The following is a 15,586-nucleotide window of genomic DNA, read 5'->3' on the forward strand; positions in this document are numbered from 1 at the left end:
TAAACAAGTATTAATTATTCCAATATGTACTGCTGAAGTGAAGTAATTATTTATAATTTGGATCCCTATGTTCACAAACATAATGTCATAAATGGTTTTCCAATATTTTCTATCACAAATTACATTTGTTGTTTCTTTAAATTAATAAATTATTTTAGTTTGCTCAAAATCAAGCCAAACCATTCAAATATTTCTCATAGTCATCTTAATGGTAGAATTTTGGGGTACTCTTATCTGTATTCAAAAGGGTAGAAAATTCCTGCTGAATCTCTCTCTCATTAAGACTTCAGCCTCAAAGTCAAAATTTCAGCTGACCAGGGAAGAAAGGGGTACAAATAGAATATATTATATAGTAAAAATATTGATAAGGTCAAAATTTAAACCAACTTAATGACTACAAGAAAATAAATATATTTAAAAATAAAATGGCCAATTGCTTTTCTGTATATGCACATATTCCATGGCTTTATCTCTAAATCACATGAACATCAAGAACAAAATGCAAGTCAATTATTTAAATACTACCATTGGAACACTAGGGGGAGCCCAACTCCCAAAAATTAAGTATAAAAGCAAATATATGTAAAATAACTTCTTAAAAGCTCCTGCCATATTTAGTACTTAAAAAAAATCCACCCTGATTAGTAACAACTAACTATACTTACCCCAAATTTTATGGATTCAGGCCTTTAACAAAAAATATTTAAAGACCAGGCAGGCAGTATTGAAATGAAATGCTCCCTGTGGGAAAGACTTAGTTTTGTAAACCATGTCACCTTGTAAGATAGAAGCAGCACATATAAAGGATCATATGATAATACTAAATTGAAACAACTGAACAAGTGAATTAGATACATATCCACCCAACTTATTATTTAGTTCACTATTATTCTTGTTCAAGCCAAGCCACCAACTCAACAACTTACTGACCCCCAAACACTTAACTTTTTATAATGGGCCCTCAAAAGAAAAATGTTAAGTGTGATATCCTACAACATTATAGGCAGATAAGCCAGCATAAATATCAGCTCACCAGAAAAATTATGAGAAAAAAATAAGTCTGCAAAATGATTCCTAAGACAGTATCAGATCTAGTAGTTACTAAGCAATCAAAATATATGGTAAAAAAGCTCCTTTAGCTGAAAGTAGATTGTGCGGTGGAGACTTACCTCGGCCGCCTTTTGGCAGGGTGGGGGGCAGGCAGGGAAGGCGCGGCTTGAGCGGCTGGCTGCGGTGTTTGCCGGGCACACCACTGCAGCGGCACGCACGGCGTGCGGGAGGCGGGGCTCAGCAGCACTGCTATAAATAGCCACATGCCTCTTGACCTGCGCGCCCGACAGCGGATCCCTCCCTGTTGTTTAAGTTTTGTTAATGATGTTCTTTGTCACAGCGGATTGTAACATAAATGTTGTTGTTGTTAGGTGCGAATTCGTGTCCGAGCCATCACGACCCCATAGACAATGATCCTCCAGGCCTTCCTGTCCTCTACCATTCCCCGGAGTCCATTTAAATTTGCACCTACTGCTTCAGTGACTCCATCCAGCCACCTCATTCTCTGTCGTCCCCTTCTTCTTTTGCCCTCAATCGCTCCCAGCATTAGGCTCTTCTCCACAGAGTCCTTCCTTCTCATGAGGTGGCCAAAGTATTTGAGTTTCATCTTCAGGATCCGGACTTCTAAGGAGCAGGCAGGGCTGATCTCCTCTAGGACTGACCGGTTTGTTCGCCTTGCAGTCCAAGGGACTCGCAAGAGTCTTCTCCGGCACCAGAGTTCAAAAGCCTCAATTCTTTGACGCTCGGCCTTCCTTATGGCCCAACTTTCACAGCCATACACGGCAACTGGGAATACCCTAGCTTTGACTAGACGCTCTTTTGTTGGCAGGGTGATGTCTCTGCTTTTTAGGATGCTGTCTAGATTTGCCATAGCTTTCCTCCCCAGGAGCGTCTTTTAATTTCTTTGCTGCAGTCCCCATCTGCAGTGATCTTGGAGCCCAGGAAAATAAAATCTGTCACTATTTCTTCCCCATCTGTTTGCCAGGAATTGAGAGGGCCAGATGCCATGATCTTCATTTTCTTGATGTTGAGTTTCAAGCCAACTTTTGAGAGCCTTTTTATGGGAGCCGGTGTGCGATCGGACTCCCATGAGAGTGGGGGCCTTCTTAAGAAGGTGGTGTTTGAGCAAGGGGCCCACCCGGCGAGGGGGGCATACTTGCTCATGGCGACCAGATAGCCCTAGGCAGGGCAACCAAGAAGGTTGGCCCCTGCCATATGGGCTATCTCCCACAGTATAGAGTCTAAGAGCACAGGATGCCGTGTTTCCCAGCGGGGAAGGGTGATGGATCCTGAAGGCTCTTGGACTCGGGTTCCAGCCAGCGGGCTGCATAGGCCAGGCTCCATTTCATGTTGTGCCAACCCATGTTTTAGGAGGCTATTAAAATAAAGCTGTGGCCATATTTTAAGCCATATCAGTGTCGCGTCTTCACTGCTGAAACTGGCCTCCTACCTGCCAATGAATACCTATGCATTCTTATTTGGAAATAAATATAATCTAGGGTTGATGCCACACACACAGCCTCTCTTCTCATGAACTACTTGTTGTAGCTTGTTTACGCACAAAACTGTCCTCCATTCCTGCACAAATAATTAAGAGGCTTTCTCCCCACTAAAACCTCCTTAAAACCAGGGCAGTGGGGGTGGGGGGGGATCCTTCCTAGCACGGAATTGTTGGGATGCTCTTTTTCATACTTCCAGAAGTAAAGTTACACCTTGTATTTGAATGAAATGAAACAGCCCTATCACCCCATCTTCTGCATCTTCACAGTCTTGCTGTCATTGCCAACATCAACAAAACTGACATCATGGGAAGGAGAGGGAAGTGAAGCATCATTGTGCCATTAATGAATTATGACAATATACATGTCATTTTTTTTCTCTAGACCAGCACCACAGTGATGTCATTGGCAATGAGGCAATGTCACTTCCACTGCACACCCAGGAGTGATGTCATACTTAGGTCCTTCCTGCCAACCGGTGGGGGATAGGGGGGAACTAACCTGGAGAAAAAGACAGACCCAGGTCTCATCACTGGTATTGCATGGGAAGTTATATTGACACACCAGCAGCATCCAAACTACACTCTATTTGAGCAAAGTTCTGTGGTAAAACAGGCCTTTACCATACAGCTTTTGTCCAAATAACAGAGCATCATCTATACATCACTGGTTCCTACATGATACCACTGATGAGGCCTTGGCCCTTCTCTTTCTCCAGGTAAGTCCCCTACCTGTCAACTGATCAATGGCTGAGGTTAAGACCTAGGGCCAAGGAACCCCACCTCCACAGGAGGTCTGGCAATCCTAGTCATTATGTAGCTGAAAATTATGGAGCTGATGATGCAGAGACATTCTGGTATCTAGACACAAACTCTATGGTGGAAGCCATTTTTACCATAGAGTTTTGCCCAAATACCAGAGCACACTTCATCACTGGCAACACGATAATGTCACTTCTGGTCCATGCTGGAAATGATACTGTGGTTACTGTTAACAACACTGCAATTCTAGTAGGTACCTCCACCAGCCATCTGATCAACAGCAGGGAGCCCCAACCCTGGTTAGAAGTGCAAACTGAGCAACAATTGCATTGGTAAAATGCTTACCACAGACTCCCCGCCCCCCCATGCAAAATCACAGCTCAAGTTTATTTCCAAACAGGGCAAGCAACTAGTAACTTCACTTGAGCTCTGTGAAGAACTGTCTAATATATGTTACCAAACAGAGATAAATCCAGTTCTCAAGATACTTTCCCCCCAAAAGCCCACAATAACAAAAATCTTTTTTGCTTATCTCCATTTCAATTAGAAATAACTTGTGATGAAATGTAAAGCACTGCTAGAAAGCAGTACCAGATTGCCATTGCAGGTGCTTTTTCTGGTATCATAATTCTTGTTAACCTGTTTATATATTCTGAAGACAACAGTGTTGTTTGAAAGCCTGATGTGCTCTAATCAATGCAAGCTGCACTTGCGCTGACAGCTGTACAGTTGCAGATTACTATGACCTTTGAACACTGTTTGATGCTGACCCCAGATACTTCCTGCAGCAAGTCTCTGGAACTGGCACAATCAGGATTAAGGGAAATGTGGAGGTAGTGAACTATGACCTGGTTGTCACTGAGATGGTAAAGCTGTCTCTGCACTATTCTACCACAGACTTCAGAATGGAATCTATGCTGTCTTTCCCTCATACAAGGAACCTCCCTCTGGCATAAGACTCTAGAGTAATGGCCCACATATATTTCCCAACCAGCAGCCTCACCTTTTTGGTGTGCAGAGTTAGCTGAAGGAATAATCAATCTCTGCCAATGCCTTCCATTACTTCTGCATGGAATTCAGCCCTAACACTGAAATTTTACATTCCTCGTCTTTGTAACATAAACACAAAAGGAACTGCAGGGTTCTCTTTTGCTATACAAATCACATGTTAAACATTTTGCTCTACTAAGTGCTACACCAACCCGTAATCACCATGGAACCTAAAAATACAGTTCTGGGAGCAGGACTCCATAGGAACGGGAGCAGGCATAAAAATTCATTATGCCATTAAAGATGTGCAGGAGACGTTTTCAATTATCCCAGGTTTTGGAACATGGAGAAAGGGCATAATAGTAATTTATGGATTAAAGTGGCTGCACTGGCAATGAATTAAAAACAAAAAAACAAAACCTGACTGCTTTTATATGAAGGTTTATTAGCAGACTATTCCCTTAGCTTAATTTCATGTGAACTGGAACAAAAATAAAATTTCTTATCCTGCATAACAGAAAATGTTGGCTAGGGCAATACATAGCTCTTGGTACTGAAACAGCCTACAAAGTATGCATTTATTCAAGGAAATAGCTGCTCAAGTCTAGTGTTGCTATTTCTAAACTCCATCTAGCTTAAGTTTTACTTTCAACATGATTCGTTCAAATTAGAAAGTAAGCTAATGAGTTGTTCTAACAAGTTGCTGAAAAGAGGCTGAACAACTACAAAAACGAGTCTTGTGTTTGACATGTTGAGGCTGCTCAGGGCCTAACTAAATGAGATTCAGTTTTCTACACAGCATGGGAAACTACGCACCCCACAGCCCCAATTCCCTGCCCCCAAGTAATTGAGAAGTGTAGAGACTAGGGCAGAGTCTGCACTTACTTTTTTTATTCCATTGTCAATCCTGTTGAATTCAGATCGCTTTGAACTCGAGTCTTCCTCTCCCCCCCCCTCCCATTGAAACAGGAAAGTCTTCTGCACGTGGTTAGGGAGGCTCAGAAGAGGGGGGGGGGGCAAATGGAGACTCTTTCTTTGTTTTATTGAAGGGGGAGAGGATCCAAGAAGTCAGAGGAGGGAGGAAAAAATCTTTTCTTTTCTTGAGGGGGGGGGGAGAACAAAGAAGGCACACAAAAAATCCAAGGCAGACAGAAGTTGAGAGAACTTAGGGGCTTCTCCTTTAAGGCAGGCTTGTCACATGACCACCTGTAGTCATTCATGGGTCCTCTACCATGGAGGAGAGCCCAGATTCAAAACAATGCGCTTTTCTGAATATATTCAGGATTTTCAGGACTCCAAGATAAAGCACAATAAAGGTAGGGTGACTCCGGATCAATCCTTCTTGCTGCAGAAGGAAAATTAAAATCGCCCCAAATCCAAACGGAAATCGCATTCTGTGTAGAGGGCAGGGACTGAATCGATCTGGGGTTGGAATAAAAGCCCTGTGCAGTTTACACCTAGGATAGCAGGATTGCCAGTCAGCAGGAGATCAGTGGGGAGGCAACTGAGGAGTCAGGGAATGAGTGAATGACGTTTCTGGGAAATGATGTCATGCTTTTCTGGGAATTGGTCAAAACTTTCTGGAGTTTTCAGTGATTTCTAGAGATGACTGGCATCACTTCTGGTGAAAACCTGGTAGTTACATCACAACACTTGACAAAGGCCATTTTAATTTAATTTTTCTCTCAACTCTGCTCAGACTGGTGATAATAAATGCCAGCTAGGCCAGGGGGTTTCTTGCTCCTACTGAAGAGATGGCAGCCCTTTATGTGAAGTAGCCTAAAGTGTAACGTAGAAGTGACATCAAATACTCTTACAAATTTAACAGATGCTTTGCAGTACTGGAACTGAGTATATAAACTGCTGTTAGCTTTTCTGCAATTGAAGTTAGGGATTTTAGAGGAGCAAGTGTTTTTCTTTCCTTACTCTGGATGCTGTTTATAATTCTTTTATTGACAAGTATTTATAGATGGAAGTATAAATTGTGTTTTTTCTCACTACAAAATATATACAATGCGTAATATCCTCCTAAGGAATCCTGAGACTTTCAAGGCGCATTCCTTATTGACCTTGGAGTTTAATGGAACTCTTTCTCTATTTCCTTCCTCAGAGTCTAGAAAACATTGTAAAGGGGAAGGGGAACCTTATTACTTGTATTACATAAAGAATTGCCACTGCTTAAGTACTCATGGCTGTCAAATTATTTACGCACTCCATCTGCAGAGGTTTTGTTTTCCATTGATGCCAGTATGTTCTTCCAGACCAAAAATCCTCCAGTTGATACAGGAGCATAATTATATGAATATATACAGCATGAAAAATTCCAGTTCCAATCCCAATACTTGCCACATCAACCTGTTACAAAACAAGCTTCAGAAACTTCTTTCTACAAAAGGCAACTTTTGAAACAAGATCAGGAAAAGCACAGACTTTTTTCCATTGCTATAGTGTAAGCAGAAGCTTGTAAGGCAGCAGATAAAATGGTTTCTTCTGTGACAAAATTTTGGCAGGGCTGCCACTATGTACAGAGAGAGAGACTCTAACATGGTATGCCTCCATCAGTATGGCAGGGGTGCCCAATCTGTTCAGGAGCTCCAAGCCAAGAGTTGTACAATGACAGATGCAGCTCCATCTTTTGTGTGCCAGATCCAAGATCATGCTTCATGGGCTCTTCTGAATCAGAAAGGAAAGGATAAGAACTGGACTTTTGTTTTATCAGATACACTGTTTTAGTTACTAAAGAAAGGGGAAAGTTTTAAATAACTACCAGGAGAGGTTGCTAAGCCTATAGTCATAAGAAACTCTGTGTCCATAGACAAGCTGAGGGGACATGGCTGTAATACCCCTGCCTGAGAAAAGTTCAATGCTGATAAAAAGGGATTGGAAGCTCCATTCTTTTCTAGTTCCATTCAAGATCTGTTAGATTTTATCCCTAAGGCACCCAATGAAATCAGATATCCAGAAGAACACTGGTGCTGCCAAGTGGAAGGTAACAGTCTCAGGGACTAATTAGATGTTACACATTAAAGAGAGTCAGCTTGGTATAAGGGTTAAGAGCAGCAACTTCTAATCTGGCGAGCCGGGTTTGATTCCCTGCTGTCCCATATGCAGCCAGCTGGGTGACCTGGGGCTCACCACAGCACTGATAAAGCTGTTCTGACCGAGCAGTAATCTCAGGGCTCTCTCAGCCTCACCCACCTCACAGGGTGTCTGTTGTGGGGAGAGGAAAGGGAAGTCAAATGAAAGCCGCTTTGAGACTCCTTCAGATAGAGAAAAAGGGCATATAAGAACCAACTCTTATTCTAAAGTATACAAATTTCCCTGGTGTTTTGTCTGTTTTAGGGGGGTGAGAAACAAGTCAGTTTGAGGGAAGTGCTGTGTGTGAGATGGGCTGCCTTAACATTTGCCTTTGTCTATCCACTGTTTGCCCTCATCGGGATAACCAGCCTAGTCCGGTCTAATAAAATCTCAGAAACAAACCATGGCCAGTGAATCCCAGTTAGTACTTAGATGTGAGGCCACCCAAGGAGGTCCAGGGCCTTTACAAAGAGAGAGGCAATGGACAACCACCTCCGAATACCTCCTGCCTTGAAACCTCTAGGACAGGGGTGGCCAAACTATGGCTCTCCAGATGTCCATGGACTACAATTCCCATGAGCTCCTGCCAGCACTGGCAAGGGCTCCTGGGAATTGTAATCCACGGACATCTGGAGAGCCACAGTTTGGCCACCCCTGTTCCAGGGGGTCCCTGCAAATCAGTTGTGACTTGAGGGCTAAAACAAACAAACATTAAACTGCCCTCTCTCTGCAGCATGTAGCCCTGTTCAAACAGACTCCTTTCCATCCAGCTCAAAACGCAGTTTCTACCCTCTGCATTCTTCCCTAAAGGTAAAGGTTTCCCCTGTGCAAGCACCGAGTCATGTCTGACCCTTGGGGTGACGCCTTCTAGTATTTTCATGGCAGACTCAATACGAGGTGGTTTGCCAGTGCCTTCCCCAGTCATTACCGTTTACCCCCCAGCAAGCTGGGTACTCATTTTACCGACCTCGGAAGGATGGAAGGCGGAGTCAACCTTGAGCCGGCTGCTGGGATTGAACTCCCAGCCTCATGGACAGACAGATTCACACAGCATTTCTGCCGCTTAGCACTCTGCGCCACAAGAGGCTCTTTGCATTCTTCCCTACCAAATCAGAATTTAAAACAGAAGAAAAGGGTGCTGTCACACTGTCACACATATCAGTGTGTAATGTTGACTATATCCTGCTCAGGACAGGAGTGCCTTAGAACAAGCCACGAGGGGCTGAGGACAGTCCTCCTCTCCACAAACAGACCGCTTTAGGGACAAAGAACATGTAGCAGTCATAAAATCAGCTCTGGAAACTTCTTATTTTGTTAGCACCTACAACGGGCTACTGACCTTATGAATAAATTGTTTCCTCACTCTGCTGACACATAAAGTGCAGGCCATAGTGTGCAGTTTCTTTCCAAATAGCACCATTTAAGTACTTCCTTATCATGAACATCTTCCTGTGCAAGTATAATTTAGAAACCTTTGCCACTGTAATTTTCTTTGCTTCATTCTCTTTAAAGCTAAACTGTTCTGTGACAGACTAAATACTCATTCATCAGCACTATTATCTCTCCAACAACGCAAAATGAATAGCTCCAGTTTAAACAAAAGGGGGGGGGGTAGAGCAAGGGGAAACAAATTATCTCCATATATGAAAGAAATGATGAAATAAAAGGATAAAAATCCCTTGCTTGCTACATGCTGTAACAGCTAAGAGAACCTGTTGGCTTTCTTTAAATGTACTTATAATTCTGGGGCTAGCTACAGGACACCTTGGCTCTGGAGGCAATCTTAAAAAGGCCTGCTCAGAAGTAAGCCCCACTTTATCCAATGGACCTTATGCCTAGGGACATGTTCTTAGGATTGCAGCCTCTTTTTCCTCAAAAGAGATGGGTATTCCTGATCTATGAAAAGTCCTGAGGCTTCTGGCTCTCCAACTACCCCACTGTTTTTTTCTTAACCACACTCATTGATTGCAAATGGCCAGGAGGAGGTCACAAGGGGGCAAGCATCAAGCTGATGTGTGGGTGGGAGCAAATGAGATAATGGAAAATAGAGAGAGCAAAGAAGAGATATAAAATGAAGAGATAGGCGGAAGACTTTGAAATCCCATTTGGAGGGTTGCTAAATTTATTCTCTCAGGACATTCCATTAGGGGAAAACAGAGCAAAACTATACTGTCAGGAGAAAGTCACTCTGAGATTACATTTTTCCGCATGCATAAAATTTTTCAGAACCTTCATTTTTAGAATGGGAACAACCTTCACTGTCATCCAGTGGTTAAAATGCATGCGTATAGATAAAGCAGAGCTTTGGGTCCACTGCATCATACACTGAATGACCTTTTAAGCTCTGTTCAATGTGCGAGACAGGAGAAGAAAGAATTGCCATATAGTTCAGTTATTTAGTATTGAATTAATGGTGTGATGCTAGCAAGGGACATCTCTAAGAATTTACTCTCATGGTACATTGATTCTTGTGGTTTGGTAGGCAGAGGAAGCGCAAAGGGCTTGGTAAGTTTTCAGTTTCTCAGCCTAGGTTCTCTATCACACTGTATGACTTTCAAAACAGCCGAAGCAAAACTACTACAGAGCACTATCCATGGCAGAGCTGACAGCATAGGCAACCGGCATTTCAATCAGTGTGCAAAACCTCTACAAATGCCTTTCAGACTACAGGTAGGCATGTATCATGCAGGATGGAGAGCAGACAGAGCAGTCAAATAAATCAAGACTTCCAGGTGGTTTTAAATGATATTGCAGCCAGTCACATTTCTGTTACATAACTGGTCTTATCGCGTTTCTGTTGAATGCATGTGCTTATTACAGTTAACCTCTCTCAGCTCTGCTAATGAACTTCACTGTTATCAGACACAGAACATACTCCCGCTGCCTAGCTTGTCATCTAAGCCTGGGACTCCTCTAATCTCAATATTTTTGTTCTATTGCTATACACGTGATATGCATTTCTATTACCACAAAGCGAAAAATATCATTCCTCCTTCCCGCCCCCACAAGATGACCTCATTCTATTCTAATTTTGCATCTGTTTATTAAATGAAAGAAGACCACAAGATGCAATGGATCCAGCCCAAATATAAAGTGGCAAAATGAGGGACTGGGGCAATTATTGGGTTTGACACTAACGCAATGTGAGGGGCAACAATAGGTCTGCACATCATTAAACAAAGCAGAGGCAATAAATTTAGGAACCCGAGTCACTACAGAACAGCTCCACACGTAAAAAACACAGTCAGCTGGAGTTTTAACAGTAAAATCTCTCCTGGACTTCATAAATGTTACTCATGCGCATCCAATAGAGTAATATGCAACATGTACATTCCTGAGCTCAGGAACCATTATTCTCTGAAGCTGATCAAGGCTTCTTTGCTTCAAAGGAGAATATGAAGCAGTTCACTTACTGAGCTCGCTGCTATTCAGTTATGAAATTACCTAGCACCAGTCAAGCAGGAAGGCCATTTAAACTGCATCTCAAGCCACACATCAGAATAAAAGCAGTTCCCAAAGAAGGGGTCATGGAAGATGATTAAAGGAGCAAATGACATCCCACTGCAGTCAACAGCAAAACTCCCACTGATTTTAATAGGTTTGGATTGTACCCTAAAGCAAGCACAGGCAACATATGCGCAGGGAGCATGAAAGGTCATATGAAAAATGATGAGCATCATTAAGCTCCAGATCCATGAACTCATATAATTGCCATAAGACAAACAGCTCACCAACATGAGAACTGGGGTCTGAAAGGATTAAGTAGTCTTACAGTTCCTCAGGGTAAGTCCTTATGTACTTATTTGAAATCTCTTCTCATTGGCTTCTAGCCAGCAAGCAGAAAATCATTTGTTTGTGGCACATACATCAATCACCCAATTAACTGAATCTAATATAATAAAGATCACCCTGCAGCGCTATTTATGTATGTTTAGAACATTTCACAGGAAACTAATGCATCAACACACGCACAGCGATTCCAATTTGCCAGCTATATTTCTGTCATTAGTGAATTAAATAAATTTCCCTTTATAAAACTTCCTCTATACCTGGAAACCATGGAATGTACTCAAACTATACAAAATTAACAGCCCCAAACAAGATTATAACACGTGCTTTAGGATCAACAATATCATGTGCCTATAGACAGTACTCTGAATCCAAATAATTGGGATTTAAGGCATTTTACATTTTCTGGATTGCACAGAAGGTGTAGAAAAGCAGAAGACAAAGTACCTCTATTTGTACATTTTTAAAATTCCCAACTCCACAAAATCTACAATCATGTTTTCTGGACATTAAACCAGTCTGAATAGTTTTTTTAAACCCAGGATTGTGTTATAATCTCAGATTTCAACTCAATTGAAGAAACAGAGAATCTTCCACAAGAGTTGCTGCACTCACATAGCATAGTATTGGTATTTTTCTCATTTTAAAATGTTTCTGAAGTTCAACATTTTATGGACAATTATAAATCAGTTTTGCAAAACATTTAACTGCAATATTATCCTCACCATGCACAAATTTCTAATAAATGAATATCAAAATTGTTTTAACAATTGAACATTTCAAATGGTGTGAATTATTATTAGTATTAATATTTGCATGCCAGAAGTACCCGTGCATTTAACTTTCTCTGTTAGGAACTCAGTGGCAGTATCCCACCAATTATTCTCAAATTCTTCAAGAACTTCAGATGGAACATTGGTTCCCACTTAACCATAATCAAGGGATTAGAAGCTAGTTTGGGAATAACATATTGCCTCCCCAGATCCTAATCATGCTTCTGGGATACCATAAGCCAACATTCAGTTAAAGTTAACTGAGCTTTCCAAAAGATGAAATTTTTCACTAGAATACCACACTGCAGAAATCCATTGTAAATTTACTCTAGTCTCATAAAAAGCAGGGGACATGTAATTAGCTGACGAGGTCACACAGTCAAAGGCTTATTCAAAGTTGGCATGCTTGCATAGATATATGTGCATGTGTATCTGCACCCATACCTATTTTGTGCTTACAGTTCCCAGTGCAGAAAGTGAAAAAGATGTATAGGTCTGCACAGCTACATATCTGGGTTAGATTCACTGGCTTCAGTTTGGCCAGCGTTAATACAAAAAAAAGTGAAGAAAAAATCCAAGTTATTGAGAGTCACATACAATAAAAAATGGCACAGTGACTAAAACCCACAGAACACCAGAAGCCACACATTTTTATTTACATAATCTAAACAGCTGTAAATATTTTTATGTTTTAATCAACAGAAAGCCATCTTTAAATCATTAAACGTTTCTATAACTTACCAAAATTATCCGTATGATGACCATCACCAGACCATTAAGCATGTCCACATGGCAGCAGCAGGCCAATCATAAATGCACATATAAAAAAGACAAATGACCAAGTTAGTAATTCAGTAATAATGTCAGTATTTTATATAGGTTCCATTGTATCATACACAATAGGTGAAAAATATAGCTATATAGCTTTGGCGATGATGAAGCATACAATACCAAGAAAAAAGAACAGTCTTAGAACAAGACTGTCATTTCAGGTAAAGGATCCAATTACAGCACCTGATCAAGGCAAGCATCAAGCCTAAAGACTGAAGAACCTGTCTGAGTCCCAAACCAGCAGGAGAAATGCAAAAAAAAAAAAAAAATCAGTTAGAAAAGGTGGTATAATAAGCTGAAATTGGGGTTGGGGAATTGGACAAGAGGCAATCGGAGTCATGTGTTAAAACATGGGTAAAGATGGTACACCAGGAAGAGGGAGCAAGGAATAAGCATTCTTGCCTTCAGAAGTTCATGTACTTCATTGAAAATATAAAGCACTAATCCATATAATCCTTTCAGCATAGAAGAATTATAGGGCACAGCTTTTGAACTGCCTTTTGAATCTACAGTGACGTGGTTTCATCCACAAGAACAGATTCCTGGAGAGATGATGACTAAGCCCTACTGGCTCACAAATGACTGGATTGTGCCCCACCCCACAATATTTACTTCCCTGGTTTTATTTAGATCATAATTATTTTTAACCATTCCTTATCATAGAGTGTGCTATTTCGAGGATGGAGTCAAACTAGTTGAAAAGCCGTTGCTAATGGTTAAATACCTTTATGGGGGGGGGAGCTGGAAAAGGAGCTTAGTATAAAATAATAGAGTATTGACCTCAGGTCACAATCAGAGATGATTACATTTTAGAAAAGTCAGTGGCATGCTACAAAGCCAAGATTCAAAATATTCCAAGAAGTCAGCATTGATCGTATCAAAGATGATCTGGCAGTTTTCCCATCTAATAATCTGAAGTCTAAATTTTCCAGACTTTAGGAAATTTAGAACTATTCACTAAAGTTACTAAATTTGCTAAAGTTTTGAAAATCTAGACTTCAGAATACTGGATGGGGAAACTGCCAGATAATCTATGAGAGATAATACGATCAATCTTGGAATATTGTGAATCTTGGCTGTACAAACAGAGTAAAGGACTGTAAAGGCTTAATTCACAGAGACAGAGAGCCTTTAGTAACAGGCTGCTCCTAGCAATCTTTTTGGTTACAACCAGGTGAGTAGAAAGAGACTTAAGAGCCGCATGCTAAGGAGAGACTTTTTGCATAACAAACAATGCATTTTATGTTATCAAAGCAGTAAAGTAGGTCTAGCAATGCAGTCCTAAGCAGAGGGGCTCCCTTCTAAGACCACTGAATAGTGTTACCAGAGGTCTTATTCTAAGAGGACATGTTCTCTTTTTCTGCTGTCCATCTTCTTTTGGGCTCTTTTTAAAAAAAAAACTGATGAAAATATCCTCTTTATGGTTGAGAAGGTTAGGAATATTCCTAGTTAGCAGCAATGATCACAGCTTAAACAGTATGGGTATTTAAAATGAGATCTGTGATAGTGATCACTTGCTTGAGTTAGTCACTAGAGAAATAGGTCCTCCTTTTTTATTTTAAAAATATAACCCTACCACTGAAATAAATGCTGTTGAATATTGTACTGAAGGTTTGACAGGTTTTTAAATATTAAATATATATTTCAAGTTTCCCTTGTATTTCTATTTTTTCAAAGGTTTCCATGTCTTCAGTTTTCCCGAAATCTGTATTTCTAGATAAACTCTACATTCCTCTTTAAGTGCCTTATGAAGGGTCCCTAAATTTGGAGTCAATACATTTTTAAATCCATTGTTGAGGACCAGCATATCCCCAGTGATGGATGAACATTAATTCAAAAACAATACATGACTGAATTCTGAGAAGAAGAATGCCACAAACCAAGGGCAGCAAAACAAGTTCAAGGCAAGTAGAGCATTATGCTATGGAAATATCATGTGTACAGGATGCACTGGTAAAAGAAACACTTTAAATATCTCAGCAGCGCAACTGTTCCCTACATAGCAAGCAGCGCTCTGTTTCATAGAAGACTGAAATGGCAATTCTTTGTGATTCGTGCCAATTTCCCTAAATACAAACCCTAAAAAGATTCAAAATTATGATTCTATTTTACATGCCTGAAATAGCTGTCAAAACAAGAGATTAAATGGATTAAGTTACTATTGTAGTCATACTGTTCCCTTCACAAGTCCTGACAAATACTTGTTGTGAGCTGTTGAATGCAATGCGTCCTCAATGTCATCCTTATCAATGAAAAATATATAGTTACTAGAAATATAGCCCATTGCAGATTGAAATGCAATGGGCGCTAGCAGTTATCCCCCCCCCCCGCTCCGTGGAGCAGCCTACCTAAAGCGTAGGAGGGAGGGAGAGCCATTCTCCCTCCCTCTCTTAGTTTCGTCCTTCCAGGTGCCCTGGCCAGTCGTAGCGAGCTCGTCAGGCTCTTCTCTGAGCTTGGCTGGCTGGCTGATGGGCAGGAGAAGGAGGCTTCGGGCCAGCGGCAGCAGCAAAATCCTCGCAGCAGGAAGAGGCGATGGGGCGTCAGGGGCGGGGCGGACGTCTCCGGCGGCGCCGCTGATGGGGCGGCTGTACTGTTGGGCTGACGGCCCCACCGGCTTCGGGGCGGTCAGCGACTCGGCGGCGGGCTGCGGGGCTCGTTGTTATTTAGCAGGCGGCGGTTTCTTCTGGCTGGGAGACAGCTGATCCTGCAGGCGCCGCGTCCGCCAGTCCAGGTACCGGCTCCACATGCGGCTCGCCTGCCAGCCCACCAGCACCCCTGAGCCGAAGGCCAGCAGGACGGGCAACTGCAGCGGCCG

The 15,586-nt window shown here is 41.7% G+C and overlaps 1 protein-coding gene across 4 annotated transcripts in view; it reads right to left on the minus strand.

The window, feature by feature from the left end:
* Nucleotides 1–15,586, minus strand: part of EPB41L3 (erythrocyte membrane protein band 4.1 like 3) — a 163,166-nt gene that overhangs the window by 135,364 nt on the left and 12,216 nt on the right. The window contains exon 1 of one of the 4 annotated variants that reach the window (XM_077352703.1): nt 12,682–12,702. The exons of the other annotated variants lie outside the window; for them this stretch is intronic. The gene's annotated coding sequence lies outside the window, so the exon portion shown is untranslated. Of the gene's footprint in view, nt 1–12,681; nt 12,703–15,586 lie in introns of those variants that run through there. 4 annotated transcript variants of the gene reach the window in all.

This window comes from Paroedura picta, chromosome 9 (genome assembly GCF_049243985.1).
Source record: "Paroedura picta isolate Pp20150507F chromosome 9, Ppicta_v3.0, whole genome shotgun sequence".
In the NCBI taxonomy this organism is placed as follows: Eukaryota; Metazoa; Chordata; class Lepidosauria; order Squamata; family Gekkonidae; genus Paroedura; species Paroedura picta.